Below are 8120 nucleotides of genomic sequence, written 5' to 3' on the forward strand. Positions count from 1 at the left end.
TTAAATTTGCTCATGGTCCACGTTTGCCATATATTAAATGAATATATGCGAATATACTGTGTGTGTATAGAGGGGGAGAGAGAAAGGAGGAGAGAGAGAGATATAGCGTTAGATAGAGAGAGAGAGAGAGAGAGAGCGAGATAGCGATAGAGAGCGAGATAGCGATAGATAGAGAGAGCGAGATAGCAATAGAGAGAGAGCGAGATAGCGATAGATAGAGAGAGTGAGATAGCAATAGAGAGAGAGCGAGATAGCGATAGAGAGCGAGATAGCGATAGAGAGAGAGAGCGAGATAGCGATAGAGAGTGAGATAGAGTGAGAGCGAGATAGCAATAGATAGAGAGAGCGAGATAGCGATAGAGAGAGAGCGAGATAGCGATAGAGAGCGAGATAGCTATAGAGAGAGAGCGAGATAGAGATAGAGAGAGAGCGAGATAGCGATAGAGAGAGATAGCGATAGAGAGAGATAGCGAGATAGCGATAGATAGAGAGAGCGAGATAGCGATAGATAGAGAGAGCGAGATAGCGATAGAGAGAGAGAGCGAGATAGCGATAGATAGAGAGCGAGATAGCGATAGATAGAGAGAGCGAGATAACGATAGATAGAGATGAGAGAGAATATATATCTATGTATGTATCAATTTGCTCTCTATCTCTCCTCTCTCTCTTCTCTCTCCATCACTATCTCGCTCTCTCTCTCTTCTCTCTCCATCGCTCTCTCTCTCTCTCTCTCTCTTATCTATCTATCTATCTATCTATCTATCTATCTATCTATCTATCTATCTATCTATCTATCTATCTATCTATCGCTATCACGCTATCTCTCTCCCCTCTCTCTCATATTCTGTCTAATATATATATATATGTATATACTGTATACATCCTCTCACTTATATTATTGAACGCACGCAGTCTCTGGGAGAGCATATGGGAGTTATCATTCTGCGCTGAAGACATTTCTAAGGGGCTCCTAATGATCAGCGTTTCAGAGCTGTCATTGAACTCGCCCGGACCGGCTGGAGAATCTTGTTGTTTTAGGTTCGAATATTATACAATCTTTCATTTTCCCCAAACACATTACGCCGGGACTGTATTATTAACAGGTGGAGAGACATTCTTCATTTTAATGGTCTCTGGATGATCTGAAGAAGATTTCAGCGATGTCCCGCGGATGGAGCTGCGACCTTTTGTCCCGAGCGAGGTCAGGAAGATAATAAAATATTTGAGAATTCACTTTAAAGCCAGACTCCAGCTGAACTCCGGCATGAGGTGTGAGTGTTCCTTCTGGTTGAGCTGTGTGTATTTCTTCCAGACCTGTTCTGTAATACGGTGTGAGACTTGGAGCTTCCGGTAATAAAGACCGGTCACTGCTGCTCTCTCTCCTTGTGCAGGGTGACTTGTCTTGTCTCCGCCCCCTCCTACAGTTTTCTGTAGTGGGTGGGACCTGCTGGGCCCCTCCCACGGTTTTGCTCTCTGTACATCCTATGTACAGCACAATTATGATGTCACTGCTACATTTAAAGGGTACTATCTGGGAGTGCAATAGCATTTGGAGCAAACAAAGTTGATTTATATAATTTTTGTCTATCAAGGAATACATTTAAATGAAAGTTTTTATGCCCGGAGTTTGACTGTAAAGAGGACCTAATATCTTCCTCCTGCCCGAAGCAGACTGATCACTGGGGAATGAGAGACTAAGCAAATGATTCCTCCTGCCCGCAGCAGACTTATCACTGGGGGAGGGAACACTGAGGAAATGCTTCCTCCTGCCTGCAGCGGACTGATCACTGGGGGAGGGGAGACTGAGAAAATGCTTCCTCCTGCCTTCAGCAGACTTATCACTGTGGAAGGGAAGGCTGAGGAAATGCTTCCACCTGCCTGCAGCAGACTGATCACTAGGGGAGGGGACACTGAGGAAATGCTTCCTCCTGCCTGCAGCGGACTGATCACTGTGGAAGGGAAGACTGAGGAAATGCTTCCCCCTGCCTGCAGCAGACTGATTACTGGGGTAGGGGACACTGAGGAAATGCTTCCTCCTGCCTGCAGTGGACTGATGACTCGGAGAGGGGAGACTGAGGAAATGCTTCCCCCTGCCTGCAGCAGACTGATCACTGTGGAAGGGAAGACTGAGGAAATGCTTCCCGCTGCCTGCAGCGGACTGATCACTGGGGGAGGGGAGATTCTCCCTATTGGTCAGTGAGCATCTTAGTGGTCAGCAGTTCTGCCTCGCAGCACTGGGGGCCCCGGTTCGAATCTTGGTCAGGGCACGGAGACATCTCCCTGTGCTTGGTGGGTTTCCTCCGGGTGCTCAAGTTTCCTCCCGCAGTTCAGAGACATGCAAGTTGATTAATTGGCTCCTGTGTAAAACTGGCCCCTAGTATGGACGATGGGGACCGTAGATTGTAAGCTCCTCAGGGGCAGGGACTCATGTTAATGAATAGTATGTAAAATATATAAAGAGGCAACCTGTCACACTGATGGACCAATCAGGAGACGGAGGTGTGGCCAAGCTTGACTTCAGCTGCCTCCATCACAGGCTCTACAGATCAGTGAAGGTCTCCTCTGCTTAGCCATCTACAGAGTTCTCCTTTAAGCCCCATCTGGCCCACAGAGGGCCGGCTACCCCATGAGGGTGCCATGCAAAACAAATAATAAAAAGAAAATCCCGCCCTCGGAATCTTCTCTCCCTCTCACAGGTGGTCTGAATTTGCGTCCAGCGGGAAGATTTAATATTTCATAAGCCGAGCTCGGTCCTCGGCCTCCCTTATTGACTCCACATGGAGGGCCAGGAAATTGACTCTTTCTGGGAACAGTTTGCAGAAATATGCAGCCCGTCTGCTGCTTTCTCGCGGGGTGCATTAACGGGCGGCCGCGCCATTCCCAGTAATGAACCTTCTCCAGATGTTCGTAGCGGGGCCACATCCAGCGTGTAGCGGAAAGGTGGATGTGACAGGGCGGATTAGCGCTCCCAGAGAGGGGCCGATCGGGTTGCAGAGGGTGACAGTTCCGCTTCTCCTGATAAGAACGACGCTTTCGCGCTGCCTCTTGGCCCCCTCGGAGACGCACACAGCTCCTGGAGGCATTCACAAGTGCGTTAACCTGGACGGCATGACTGCCAAAATGGGTCTGATCCTTATAAGAGAACCTGTCACCTCACAGCAGTGGTCGGGCAACCTCGGCCCCCCAGCTGTGTTGAAACTATAAATCCCAGAAAGTCATAGCTGTGGCCAGGCGGCGTCACAAGGGGGGTGCGGCCTGTACCCGGGTGACACCATTGGAGGGGTGACACCACAGTGATTGACAGTCATTTTGGTGTCACCCCCTCTGAAAAGTCGGGCACTCGGTCATTGACAGAGAGCCTGACAGTTGCAGGAGAGAGGAGGGGACCCGGCGGCATACCTCATCCCGCCGGGTGAACGTCCCCTCCCCCGTCACCAAGATGGCCGTGCATGCGCAATAACGTCACGGCGGGGTGTCACTCGGTGTCCGCTCCGGGTGACACCCGGCCTCAGGACGCCCCTGCCTGTGGCTGTCAGAGCCTTGCAATGACTCATGGGACTTGTAGTTCCACAACAGCTGCAGGGTAATACTTGCCCACCCCTGTCTATCGTTTTTTGGGAAGGGAAACTATAAGTTCAACCAAAGGGTTAAAGGTTGGTGACCTTATAGGGGAGATTACCTCTCATTTCCTGTCTTGGTGACAACACTGGTATCAGGACATAAACTTAGAGATGATCTCCGAGCAATAAAAACCCGTGGGAATCTATCTATCTATCTATCGCTATCACGCTATCTCTCTCCCCTCTCTCTCATATTCTGTCTAATATATATATATATGTATATACTGTATACATCCTCTCACTTATATTATTGAACGCACGCAGTCTCTGGGAGAGCATATGGGAGTTATCATTCTGCGCTGAAGACATTTCTAAGGGGCTCCTAATGATCAGCGTTTCAGAGCTGTCATTGAACTCGCCCGGACCGGCTGGAGAATCTTGTTGTTTTAGGTTCGAATATTATACAATCTTTCATTTTCCCCAAACACATTACGCCGGGACTGTATTATTAACAGGTGGAGAGACATTCTTCATTTTAATGGTCTCTGGATGATCTGAAGAAGATTTCAGCGATGTCCCGCGGATGGAGCTGCGACCTTTTGTCCCGAGCGAGGTCAGGAAGATAATAAAATATTTGAGAATTCACTTTAAAGCCAGACTCCAGCTGAACTCCGGCATGAGGTGTGAGTGTTCCTTCTGGTTGAGCTGTGTGTATTTCTTCCAGACCTGTTCTGTAATACGGTGTGAGACTTGGAGCTTCCGGTAATAAAGACCGGTCACTGCTGCTCTCTCTCCTTGTGCAGGGTGACTTGTCTTGTCTCCGCCCCCTCCTACAGTTTTCTGTAGTGGGTGGGACCTGCTGGGCCCCTCCCACGGTTTTGCTCTCTGTACATCCTATGTACAGCACAATTATGATGTCACTGCTACATTTAAAGGGTACTATCTGGGAGTGCAATAGCATTTGGAGCAAACAAAGTTGATTTATATAATTTTTGTCTATCAAGGAATACATTTAAATGAAAGTTTTTATGCCCGGAGTTTGACTGTAAAGAGGACCTAATATCTTCCTCCTGCCCGAAGCAGACTGATCACTGGGGAATGAGAGACTAAGCAAATGATTCCTCCTGCCCGCAGCAGACTTATCACTGGGGGAGGGAACACTGAGGAAATGCTTCCTCCTGCCTGCAGCGGACTGATCACTGGGGGAGGGGAGACTGAGAAAATGCTTCCTCCTGCCTTCAGCAGACTTATCACTGTGGAAGGGAAGGCTGAGGAAATGCTTCCACCTGCCTGCAGCAGACTGATCACTAGGGGAGGGGACACTGAGGAAATGCTTCCTCCTGCCTGCAGCGGACTGATCACTGTGGAAGGGAAGACTGAGGAAATGCTTCCCCCTGCCTGCAGCAGACTGATTACTGGGGTAGGGGACACTGAGGAAATGCTTCCTCCTGCCTGCAGTGGACTGATGACTCGGAGAGGGGAGACTGAGGAAATGCTTCCCCCTGCCTGCAGCAGACTGATCACTGTGGAAGGGAAGACTGAGGAAATGCTTCCCGCTGCCTGCAGCGGACTGATCACTGGGGGAGGGGAGATTCTCCCTATTGGTCAGTGAGCATCTTAGTGGTCAGCAGTTCTGCCTCGCAGCACTGGGGGCCCCGGTTCGAATCTTGGTCAGGGCACGGAGACATCTCCCTGTGCTTGGTGGGTTTCCTCCGGGTGCTCAAGTTTCCTCCCGCAGTTCAGAGACATGCAAGTTGATTAATTGGCTCCTGTGTAAAACTGGCCCCTAGTATGGACGATGGGGACCGTAGATTGTAAGCTCCTCAGGGGCAGGGACTCATGTTAATGAATAGTATGTAAAATATATAAAGAGGCAACCTGTCACACTGATGGACCAATCAGGAGACGGAGGTGTGGCCAAGCTTGACTTCAGCTGCCTCCATCACAGGCTCTACAGATCAGTGAAGGTCTCCTCTGCTTAGCCATCTACAGAGTTCTCCTTTAAGCCCCATCTGGCCCACAGAGGGCCGGCTACCCCATGAGGGTGCCATGCAAAACAAATAATAAAAAGAAAATCCCGCCCTCGGAATCTTCTCTCCCTCTCACAGGTGGTCTGAATTTGCGTCCAGCGGGAAGATTTAATATTTCATAAGCCGAGCTCGGTCCTCGGCCTCCCTTATTGACTCCACATGGAGGGCCAGGAAATTGACTCTTTCTGGGAACAGTTTGCAGAAATATGCAGCCCGTCTGCTGCTTTCTCGCGGGGTGCATTAACGGGCGGCCGCGCCATTCCCAGTAATGAACCTTCTCCAGATGTTCGTAGCGGGGCCACATCCAGCGTGTAGCGGAAAGGTGGATGTGACAGGGCGGATTAGCGCTCCCAGAGAGGGGCCGATCGGGTTGCAGAGGGTGACAGTTCCGCTTCTCCTGATAAGAACGACGCTTTCGCGCTGCCTCTTGGCCCCCTCGGAGACGCACACAGCTCCTGGAGGCATTCACAAGTGCGTTAACCTGGACGGCATGACTGCCAAAATGGGTCTGATCCTTATAAGAGAACCTGTCACCTCACAGCAGTGGTCGGGCAACCTCGGCCCCCCAGCTGTGTTGAAACTATAAATCCCAGAAAGTCATAGCTGTGGCCAGGCGGCGTCACAAGGGGGGTGCGGCCTGTACCCGGGTGACACCATTGGAGGGGTGACACCACAGTGATTGACAGTCATTTTGGTGTCACCCCCTCTGAAAAGTCGGGCACTCGGTCATTGACAGAGAGCCTGACAGTTGCAGGAGAGAGGAGGGGACCCGGCGGCATACCTCATCCCGCCGGGTGAACGTCCCCTCCCCCGTCACCAAGATGGCCGTGCATGCGCAATAACGTCACGGCGGGGTGTCACTCGGTGTCCGCTCCGGGTGACACCCGGCCTCAGGACGCCCCTGCCTGTGGCTGTCAGAGCCTTGCAATGACTCATGGGACTTGTAGTTCCACAACAGCTGCAGGGTAATACTTGCCCACCCCTGTCTATCGTTTTTTGGGAAGGGAAACTATAAGTTCAACCAAAGGGTTAAAGGTTGGTGACCTTATAGGGGAGATTACCTCTCATTTCCTGTCTTGGTGACAACACTGGTATCAGGACATAAACTTAGAGATGATCTCCGAGCAATAAAAACCCGTGGGGGCTCTAGCCTACCCATACACTACGACAAGGGCACTCCAGCTGTTGTGGAACTACAAGTCCCATGAGGCATTTCCTGAGTGGAGGAAGTCCAGCATCATCTAGCGCTTTTCTCCCCAGCCTGACTGCCCCTGGCCCCACCCCTTTCATTCATCGGATTTCAGTTCTTTCAATCATGGAAGCTCGGCATCATATGTGGGCATTACCTAGCGTGGTCTGCATGCAAATACAGCCTGCTTAAGTACATTTGCATAACTCCTCCCAGGAGCCGGCCCACTGCTTGCATCAAGACTGAGGGCTCTTGAGAGTAGTCATGAGGCAGGGTGCTGTGATGTTTTCAGGAAGCTATATACAGCACCCCACCTGCCATGATCTGACTGCATTGCACAGATAAGCATAGGGACCCAGTGACGTTATCATAGGAAACCAGTAATATTATCACTGGGTCCAGGGGCGTATCTGCCGCAAGGCCAAAAAGGCGCTTGCCTTGGGCGTCAGATTTCAGGGGGGGCGGCAAAAATGCAGGCAGCCGGGCGGAGGAGGCGGCAGCGCCAAAGGACGGAGTCCGCAAGGAGGCAGAGAAAAGCGGCGAGGAGGCGGTGGTGGAGGAGGTGGAAGAGGCAGAGGAGACAGAAGCAGCAGGAGGGGGCGAGGTGAAGCAGCAAGAGGGGGTGGGGCGAGGCCGGGACGACGTCGGATCAGGAAGGGGCAGGGCCAGGGCGCCGTCGCGCCGTAGGAAGCTGGTGCATGCTTGCCAGGAACACCGGGTCACCGAAGAGCCATCGGTCTGCGGAGGAGGCCAGGTCCTGCAGCACCAGTCCAGCGGTGGAGGAGGCCTGGGACCAAGCAGCAGATAAGATGATCACACTGCTGCTAAAGGGACCCCGCAGAGCCCAGCATGGATTCTGCACAGAGTCTCGAGTGCACAGTTCAGGACCTGTGGTGGGCTCTGTGGGGTCTATGGTGGGCAGAGCCCACCACACATCCTGCACCAGTCTGCAGGGTCTCAGAGGGGGTGTGTGCATGATCTGTGGTGGGCTCTGCAGGGTCTCGGGGGCTTTGCAGGATCTGTGGGGGGGGCTGTGTTGGGGAGAGCCCAAACTGACTGGGTCCCAGTGCTTCTCTAAGCAGGGCAGAGAGTAGAATAAGGTGTGTGATGGAAATGGAAAGGAGTGATTTGATGAGGGAGGAGCCAGGGAAGGTAAAACGTAAGCAGATGACGCGTCAGTGAGTTGCGGATCTGCCTATAGAAACAATGTATCCATGATTGTATCCTGACTTCCTGTGACTGCCGATATACAGGACGCACAATGGCGAACCCGATGAGCCCCTTTCTCTGCCCCGGGGGGCGCGGTTTCAGCCGGCGCAGGCTGGGGGCCCTAGAAAAGCA

This window comes from Nanorana parkeri, unplaced genomic scaffold (assembly GCF_000935625.1).
Source record: "Nanorana parkeri isolate BGI_ZX_2015 unplaced genomic scaffold, ASM93562v1 scaffold339, whole genome shotgun sequence".
NCBI lineage: Eukaryota > Metazoa > Chordata > Amphibia > Anura > Dicroglossidae > Nanorana > Nanorana parkeri.